This window comes from Myotis brandtii, unplaced genomic scaffold, assembly GCF_000412655.1.
Source record: "Myotis brandtii unplaced genomic scaffold, ASM41265v1 scaffold95, whole genome shotgun sequence".
Classification (NCBI taxonomy): domain Eukaryota; kingdom Metazoa; phylum Chordata; class Mammalia; order Chiroptera; family Vespertilionidae; genus Myotis; species Myotis brandtii.
In genome coordinates, this window is record NW_005371920.1 from 1064794 (window position 1) to 1074215 (window position 9422).

At 41.6% G+C, this 9422-nt stretch overlaps 1 long non-coding RNA gene across 1 annotated transcript in view; it reads right to left on the reverse strand.

Annotated features, from left to right (window-relative positions):
- LOC106724729 overlaps nt 1–9422 on the reverse strand; it is a 16851-nt gene that overhangs the window by 5750 nt on the left and 1679 nt on the right. The gene's annotated exons all lie outside the window — the stretch shown is intronic.

Sequence of the window (9422 nt, forward strand, 5' to 3'; positions counted from 1 at the left end):
CATACAAGTCCTTCGGTTGATCTCTTACCCCTTCCCCCCCAACCCTCCCTGGCCTTCATGCTATAGTGAGCATTATGCTAAGTGAAATAAGCCAGTCAATGAAAGAAAAATACCACATGATCTCACTCATTTATGGATAATAAAGACCATTTTAAACTGAACAAAAATAGATACAGAGGCAGAGCAGCATTGAACAGACTGTCAAACTATAGCGGGAAGCCCGGGGAGGGTTGGTGGCGGGGGTGGGTAAGAGATCAACCGAAGGACTTGTATGCATGCATATAAGCATAACCAATGGACACAAGACACTGGGGGGTAGGGGAGGCCAGGGGAATGTCAAGAGGGGGGTGGAGGAGACATATGTAATACTCTTTGTAATACTTTAAGCAATAAAAAAAAAAATACAGTCCTACCATATGTCCAGGAGGAGCAGAACCAGAAAAAAATAAAATAAAATAAAAAGACTAACACTAATGACTACTACCCGCACTGGCTTTAGCCAGAAAGGAATGTGCTGTGACTCCTAGCTGAACAGTTCATGGGTGGATGCAGTCAGGTGCCGCTTAGATTAGAGCTCCAATGATGTCAAGACGATCGATTCCTTTATCTAGTTATCTCTCGGTTATAGGTCATCCCCCTCCTTTAATTTCAAGGTCATAGCTTCACAACACTTAGTGCAGTGAATAAGATAGCACAAACCAAAGCCCCTAGATGGAGCCTTGCTGCTGTGACTGTCCTAACAGATGTTATGTGCTCATCTCTGACCCAACTAAAAGTACTGCTGGCCAGGGAGGTAGGATACACTGATTGCCTTAGCCTAGGTCTTGGGCCCACCTTAGCAGTGAGGGGTGGCAGGAATGTCTTCAAAGTTCACTGCAGTGAGTTTGGGAAGGATGTGCAGATACTCTCCAGAAGGCTTGGGCTGTGGTTATAGAACAGCGGTTCTCAACCTGTGGGTCGAGACCCTTTCACAGGGGCCTCCTAAGACCATCGGAAAACACGTATATAATTACATATTGTTTTTTGTGATTAATCACTATGCTTTAATTATGTTCAATTTGTAACAATGAAAATACATCCTGCATATCAGATATTTACATTAGGATTCATAACAGTAGCAAAATTACAGTTATGAAGTAGCAAAGAAATAATTTTATGGTTGGGGGTCACCACAACATGAGGAACTGTATTAAAGGGTCGCGGCATTGGGAAGGTTGAGAACCACTGTTATAGAAGAATGGTAATGGATGCTGGGTAAGAAAATAACAAAAGAGATTGACTGCTCTTTTCCTTAGGTCTCATGTTTCATGTCCCTTCCTTAGGAGGGCTTCCTTTGACATAGACACAAACGGAATTAGACACTTCTTTTATCATCTCTAAGCAGTCCCTCTCCTTTTCTTTCAAGGCAAAACATGTACTCTTGTATTCATCTGTGTGCTGCTTTGGTTAATATCCATTTCCCTCACAAGAAGGTGAGCTCCTTGAGGGCAGTAACTATATCTGTTTTGTTTATTGATGTTTCCTTAGTATCTAGAAACTGCCTAGCATATGGTGGGCTCCCCCCCAAAAAAAATGTATTGAAAGAAGTTACAGCAAATACTGCACTTTGGATATTTAATGGTTTTCAGATAAAGATATGGAGCAGAATTTTGTTTTTTGTTTTTTGGCTTAAAGATACATGGCCCGGTATGTCTAGGTTAACAAGTAGATACCTTTTATAGTAAGACGGTGCAGATAACAGATTGGACTAGTAGCATGCTTTATCAAATGCTTCTACAATAACCTTTACATTGCAGGAAAATGGAAAAAACAAACAAGTTTCCAAGAATCTATAAATCAACAGAGCATATTAAAGTGTTAGTGAAAAAACTAAGCAAATCTATATTGTTCACCCCCTCATCCTGTCTAGATGAAGTACAGTCCTGTTATGAGCTGGCTTAGTTAAGTCCTACTGGTTGAAGCATGGAGACTTGGTTTTAGTTTCATTCGTCATTAGTTATTTAACTACTGAGAATTTTCATCTTAAACAGGAAAACTTCCTTATACCTATCTGAGCAAACACATGGTGCCTCGGCTTCTGCCCCTGTAAACCTCGGCTTAATAACAGGAACTGGCGATTGTGGTGAGGCTTAAACAAGTCAACACATGCAAGTTATTCAACGTACTCACACAAGGAACAGCGCCTGGCACATATTAAGTGCCCAAGAAATGTTACGTATTATTATGGAGAGCTTGTATTAGTGCCTTATTTCCTTTATTATTTTATCTGAACAGCAATATTCTCCACCAGAGAACTTCTTTATATATTATCTTATCTGAATGTATGAGAGATTCAGCATTTAGTGTCTGTGGGGTGCCAGAGATACAAAGAAATATTAAACCCAGTCTCATATTTAAGAAATTTGCAATCTCATTCCAGCAGAGTATTTCATCCTGTGGCTTGATTTTAGAGACTGCCTTTCAGGGGAGCTAAATTTAGACTGTTAGCTCTTTTCCAGTCAGGATTCTCTAGCTTGAAAGGAACAGAATCCAACTCAAACTGACTTGAACTACAAAGTGGGTTTGTTAGCTCATGTACAGGGCAATGAAAATAGTGTGGTATTTGGGGGTGGTTGGTCAGGGTCCCCACAGTGTTCACCGAAGGCCCAGATTTTCCCATCTGTTGGCTCCTGTCATCACAGGGATGGTGTCAAACCAAGGCTGCCTACCCACAGGACGTCCGCTAGCTGGATATAGAGACGCTTCCTTGTTCAGATCCAGGGGAGGAGGAGCTAATTAACAGAAGGACCCAGTTAACCTCTCTTCATGTGCAGACTAGGGTCAGATGCCCATTCTATTGCCAATCACTGGCAATGAAGATCACTCCTAGACCAATCAGGCCCACCTCTGAAGCTGCGAGTGGGGTAAACAGCCAACAATTCCCAGTCTACCCTTTGAAGGGGGAACCACATCTTCCTTTTCTTTCTGTTCTAATACATTCTGTGCCTGGTACAGAGAAGATGCTTAGTACATACTAATGGAAAGAATGGATAGTAAATAGACCGAACAAAGAATTATTTATTCACTTTACTTAAGCTTCCAGAGTCCTAGAAATGCTTGTCCCAGGAACTAGCACAACCAGTTTTTCCTTGTTTAATGGTCTTCTCTCTTGGTACCCATCACTGAGTAATTATAAGCTGTGATATTCGTCCATTCATTCCCAGGTCTTGGGGCATCTTTTGGCTGGTTGTATCATATGTTGTGGCAGATGAGTCAGTCTTAAGATTTGCGCCCACAGAAATTGGAATTTAAGCTTCCTCTTTATTCTAACTCTGAGGTTAGGGAAGCAGCTGTTGATGGACTAATTAGCATTTTGGGAGGACTGAGGATGATCTCCCCATCCTTTAATTGTTTAATCGGTTATCCCAGGGAGAGTCTGAGAGCATCACTGGACTGTTTTTTTCATGCAGAAACTAGACTGGCCTAGTCACCATATGTATCACAATGGTAATAATAACTATAACAGAAATCAAGTCTGTTATGCCTGGTCTCATGTAAGGATAATGTTAGGATGCGTGTGACATAGGTATATTTGTTACATCCCTCGAATTAACCCTTTGACCTGCATGCTCAGCATCTGTTTTAGCTCATCTCTAAGGGAGGGTCGATGTCTTAGGGATAGACTTGGGGTAACCAAGTACACACAACCACTACATAATATTATCACTTGAGCAATTGGGAAGCTAAAAGCAAAACTAGGAACCTCTTTATACCTTGCCATGTCACTACCACACCACTTAGAAATGCTCTTATTGGTAAGATCATCCTGCTTCGTGAGCAAAGATAGAAATCAGACAGTTGCTTGATGACCTAGGTCCGTGGTCGGCAAACTGCGGCTCTTTGGCCCCTTGAGTGTGGCTCTTCCACAAAATACCACGTGCGGGCGCACATGTACAGTGCGATTGAAACTTCGTGGCCCATGCGCAGAAGTCGGTATTTTGTGGAAGAGCCACACTCAAGGGGCCAAAGAGCCGCTGTGGCTCCTGAGCCGCAGTTTGCCGACCATTGAGGTTAATCTTGATGTGACCATTTTGGGAAAACAATATTTTTTTCCCAAGGAGGAAAGACTTATTCAAAGTCCTACATTACTTATGGGATAATTTCTCCAGTATCTGTGTTAACCTCTTGAATTTTATTTTCTCCTGCATTCATAAGTCATCAATACCTCTTTTGATGGGCTTATTCTTTCTGTAGAAACATAGGTGCCTTTAGTCTGGACACTCTTATGTGTTCTGCCTTCAAATCATTTCAGTTTTCTTCCAGTGACTTTGTACCTGTTAGTTTATACCTTTGCAGATAAAAATCTGGAGAGACTGGATTCTATTGTCTTTGGAAGCTTTAGTTTTTCGCCTGTAAACTGTAGATAATCATGGCAATGGATGTGGTAGTGCTCCACCCAGATTCCCTCATCAGGGCCTGTGCTCCCTGTAGCAAAAGTTACTGGGAGTGACCTCCACTACAAGGGAATTGCCTCACCCAATCCCCTCACCTTAATGGGAGTTACCCAGCACTAGAACTTCCTAGGATTGGCTGGTCTCAACTGGGACCAAGTTTTGTGACAGACAGATGATCTCTTTGCCCAATCCTTCATTCTTCATTTCCTTATGGGTATATGTCCCTAAATCATCTCCAGTTCTCCTGTACATAATTTCTTGTCTCATAGTCTGTTTCTGGAGAACTCAATCTAAAAGAAATGCTACTTCTTCAGATTGTTGCTAAGATTGAATATATAAAGCCCTTTGAAGAGCAATCCCTTTGGAGTTGGGAATGGACTTAATATTTGATGGCTATCATTATTCTTGGGTGGTATGCCAAAAAGCCCTTTGGAGAGAAATCCCTTTGGAGTTGGGAATGTACATATTTGATGGCTATCATTATTCTTGGGTGGTATGCCATTGACTAAAAGGTTCTCATTTCTGTCTGATCTCATCAATCAGAGTGTCCTTTGAAAAAAATAATGTAATAACTAGTTCTAGGCAAAGTTAATAAGTTCTGTTGTTTGTTATTTGTACTTCAACTTCCCCTTCCTTTGCCCTCGTGCCTTCATAGTGCCTCCTCCGCTGTTCCTTCTCTTCTCCTTGCTTCCCCTGGACGCATTCCAACCTTCCATTATCTTTCTGCTCCCACTTTCTTCCCCTAGAAAAATAATGTGGGACGGGAAAAGACTTGGCAAACTTATTCACATTGAGGCTGAATATGATACCCCTTACCTTTCTAAGTTACATGTCATTTGAAATTCTCTCTGTGTGCCTTTGGTTTCATTATTATTAGTCTTTGTATTATGGCCACAATTGCCCCTCACTCATTTCTGGTCTTCAGTCTGGTGTGAGATCAGTCTTTTAACATTGGTCTTCCCAGATAGGAAGTATAAATAGATTATTTTAAAATGCATGTATTAATTGCTACTGCTATTACAAAGAAAATTTCCCCTTTTATATTAATATTGTGAGCTGAATTGTCCTTAGATGATGCAATTTTACCAAGCAAACAAAATGAATAAAATTCTTTCTAAGCAATCAAGGTAAAAAGAGAAAAAACAGAGAGTCAAAAATATAAATGTGAAAGGCAACTCAAATTTCAAAGGTCTCAGGAGCTGGGTTGATTGGAAATGGAAAAAGACCTGGCAGTAAATGGTTCTTTTTCTTTTCTCTTTTTCCTCTGGCACAAGAACTCATAACAGCTAAATTTTTCTTCCACATCATATTAGCTAGGAGTCTCAGTAGAAAGGGATAAAAAACTCAACTCAAGTTAAACACAAAAGGGGAATTAATGGAAGGACCTGGAGGAGCTCAGAAAATTCAAGAAGTCGATGCAGGAAGTAGGGCAACTTGTGGGATTCAGAGACTAGAACTGGGTGGGTCTTAATTCAGTATGATTGGTGTCCTTATAAAACAGGGACAACCTTTTAAATGCAATACATTTCCACCTTCAGAGTGCCCTGATGTCCTTGGAATGAGTAAGTGGCATTTGTTCTTACAAAAGTCGCTCAGCCAGCCAGCTCAAGTACAGCCAACAGGTGCTAGCTAGGTCCTTTAATCTTGCAGGACACAACCTTGGCATTTTGTGGCCAGTTAATTAGGAGTTGGCTAGCAGCTTCCCATTCTGGAAGAAATCAGTGGTGACAGTGGAGTAGGGGCCCAGGGCCCAGCCTGGCAGGGGGCTTCTGTTTCACACTCAGTGTCCAACACTGAGAGTAGCAGTCAGGTACGGGACCCCTTAAACTCATGCGAGTGAATTCTCTCTCCTGTATGAGCCCACACAGTCTCCTCAGGAGACTACCCCCCCCCCCCCCCCCCCCCCCCTGGGGTTGGTGATATAGTAGAAATGCCTTATTCAGACATTCAACATGTAATGGCTTTGGCCCCTAAAGCTCCACCCCCTCCTCATCCAGTATTTCAAAGAAATACTGCCCATAGGTTTAGAAAGGTGGGGTTTAAGAATTAATTACAGCCATGCGCCCATTAACAATATTTCTGTCAACAATGGATCACATTTACAGTGATGGTCCCATAGATTATAATGGAGCTGAAAAATTCCTATTGCCTAGTGATTCTTTGCCATCATAAAGTCTTAGCATAACGCATTACTCACGTGTTTGTGGTGATGCTAGTGTAAACAAATCTATTATACTGCCAGTCCTATAAAAGCATAACATACAATTATGTACAGCACATAATATTTGACAATGATAATAATCGACTGTTACTGGTTTGTGTATTGACTATACTTTTTATCCTTATTTTAGAGTGTACTCTTTCTAGCTATATAAAATAAGTTTGCTGTACAACAGTATGCTGTGTAATTCCGGCAGTAGCCTTGTGCATCTCATGTTTACCACGTCTCTTGATTGCATCATTTTTCTTGTGCTTGATTTTAATCTCGTGTTGTTTTGTACTGGTTGTAGCCAGAGAGCAAGAGGCTATGCCATATAGTCCAGGTATGTAGTAGGTTATCCCATCTAGGGTGGTGTACGTGAACTCTACAATGTTTGCACAACAAAATTGCTTAAGGATGCATTTCTGAGAACATGTCCCTGTCTTCTAGTGGTGTATGACTGTATTGGATTTAGCAATTTAGCAATTGGTGATGTTGACAACAGTAGTTTCAGTGGAGTGGCAGGGGCCCAAGCTTCACAAGTTCGAGAGGTTAGAGGCAAGTTTTCTGAGGTGCCAAAATGGAGCAGAGAACTGGAATAGAGCTGGAGGAAGATAGGCGGTTAAGAGTGGATGTTTTTAAGATGGAAGAAATCATGGTATACTTACTTGTGTGCTGTTTGGAATGATCTAATAGAGGCAAAACTGATGATGCATGACAGAGGGGGAGATATTACTGGAAAGATGTCCCTGAATAAGAAAGAGGACAAGGGCCCTAACTGGTTTGGCTCAGTGGATAGAGCGTCTGCCTGTGGACTGAAGGGTCCCAGGTTTGATTCTGGTTAAGGGCATGTACTTTGGTTGCAGGCACATCCCCAGTAGGGGGCGTGCAGGAGGCAGCTGATCAATGTTACTCTCTCATTGATGTTTCTAACTCTCTGTCCCTCTCTCTTCCTCTCTGTAAAAATCAATAAAATATATTTTTTTTTTAAAAAAAGAAAGAGGACAAGGAACTTTCAGTGATGCCGTGTTGCTATGCAGGGGAGAAAAAAAATTCTCTGGTCCCTCTTAGGGTTCCTGGCTGGGTCTGAAAATTAAACTGACGAAGACATATAAACAGGAGAAAAGCATGTTTATTTACTTCCCGTAAGTTTTATATGACAGGGAGCCTTCATAAAGAAAGAAAGACGTGTAAAAATGGTGTTTTTATGCCAGGTTTGATGAAAAGTGGACCGTCGCGTAGCAATAGGATAGAACAAAGAGTATCAGGTAAATGCAGTAAACTGGGGAAACTTGGCAAGTCCTGTTTGTTCAAATTCTTCCCACGAACCCTCCAGCCTGGAGACAAGTATGCTCCTTTCCTCCAGGCATAGGGAGGGCACTTCCCACACCCCGGATTCATGACCCGCTTCAGGGGAGAAGGGAAGGCCAGTGAGAACTTTCTGTTGCTGCTGTTTTCTCAAACTCCATCAGCTTAAAATACTCAGTATCCCAAGATGCCATATTTTGGAGTACTGTGTTCTGAACCCTGTCTGCTGGTTAAGTACAGCTATTACTAAATTTTATAAATTTATAATTAGATAAACTATATTTTAAAAGGTAATAGGTCTTCCAAACCCATCCCTTCCTAATTATGTCACTACATTTACCGTCATCGGTGTTCCCATGGTTCTGTCTGTTGTCCGTGCCTGGTGGCAATGTCCCACAATGGTGCACTCCTGTGCTTGTTCTCCCAGTGCCACACTTAATGACATCACCGTGGTAGCCTGACATTGGCCACAGTGGGAGCATTTACACCACAGAAGTCATAAGCGTTAGAAATCAGGGCTTGAGAGCTGTTTGTTAACCATTTGACAACTCATCGCTGGATTCAGTGGACAAGTGGAGAGACTGGCCCTCAGGTCAGTGCCCATAGTTCATCCAGAAGAACAGGAGAGAAGGCGGGGCATTTGGACAGGTGGGTGGGTAGATGCAGAAAAGAGAGGTTTCCTACTTACTAAGTGAAAAAGGAAGCCAGGTAAAGCACCCCAGAATAAGGCTGGGAGGGAAGTGGTGGAGGTTAGAGTGGGAGGAGTGTGGCACACTAAATGGATTAGACTCTAATCCAGGGGTCCTCAAACTTTTTAAACAGGGGGCCAGTTCACTGTCCCTCAGACTGTTGGAGGGCCGGACTATAGTTTAAAAAAAAACTATGAACAAATTCCTATGCACACTGCACATATCTTATTTTGAAGTAAAAAAACAATACAGGAACAAATACAATATTTGTATTTGCATGTGGCCCGTGGGCCGTAGTTTGAGGACCCCTGCTCTAATCTAATCTGGTTCTCAACTTGTGGGTCGCGAACAATGAAAATACATCCTGCATATCAGATATTTACATTACAATTCATAACAGTAGCAAAATTACAGTTATGAAGTAGCAACGAAAATAATTTTATGGTTGGGGGTCACCACAACATGAGGAACTGTATTAAAGGGTCACGGCATTAGGAAGGTTGAGAACCACTGGATTAGAGAAATGTAGTGTTTTCATCTGGCATCATTAAAGGCCCCTTGAGGTTAGTAAAGTATGGGAGTAGTCATCTCAGGTAGAAACTGTATTTTAACTCTAACCTGCTGTTTGGTTTCTATACTTATTTTCTTGCTAAAATAATAGAAAAGTTATTTTAATTTTCTGAATTAAATAAATCACCCCATTCGATTAAATACCCTATTGGTTGTAATGTGAAATCCCATTGGTTGTGGTCATGCTGGTCTTAGAAAGCACATTTTCCTTTACCTGGGAAG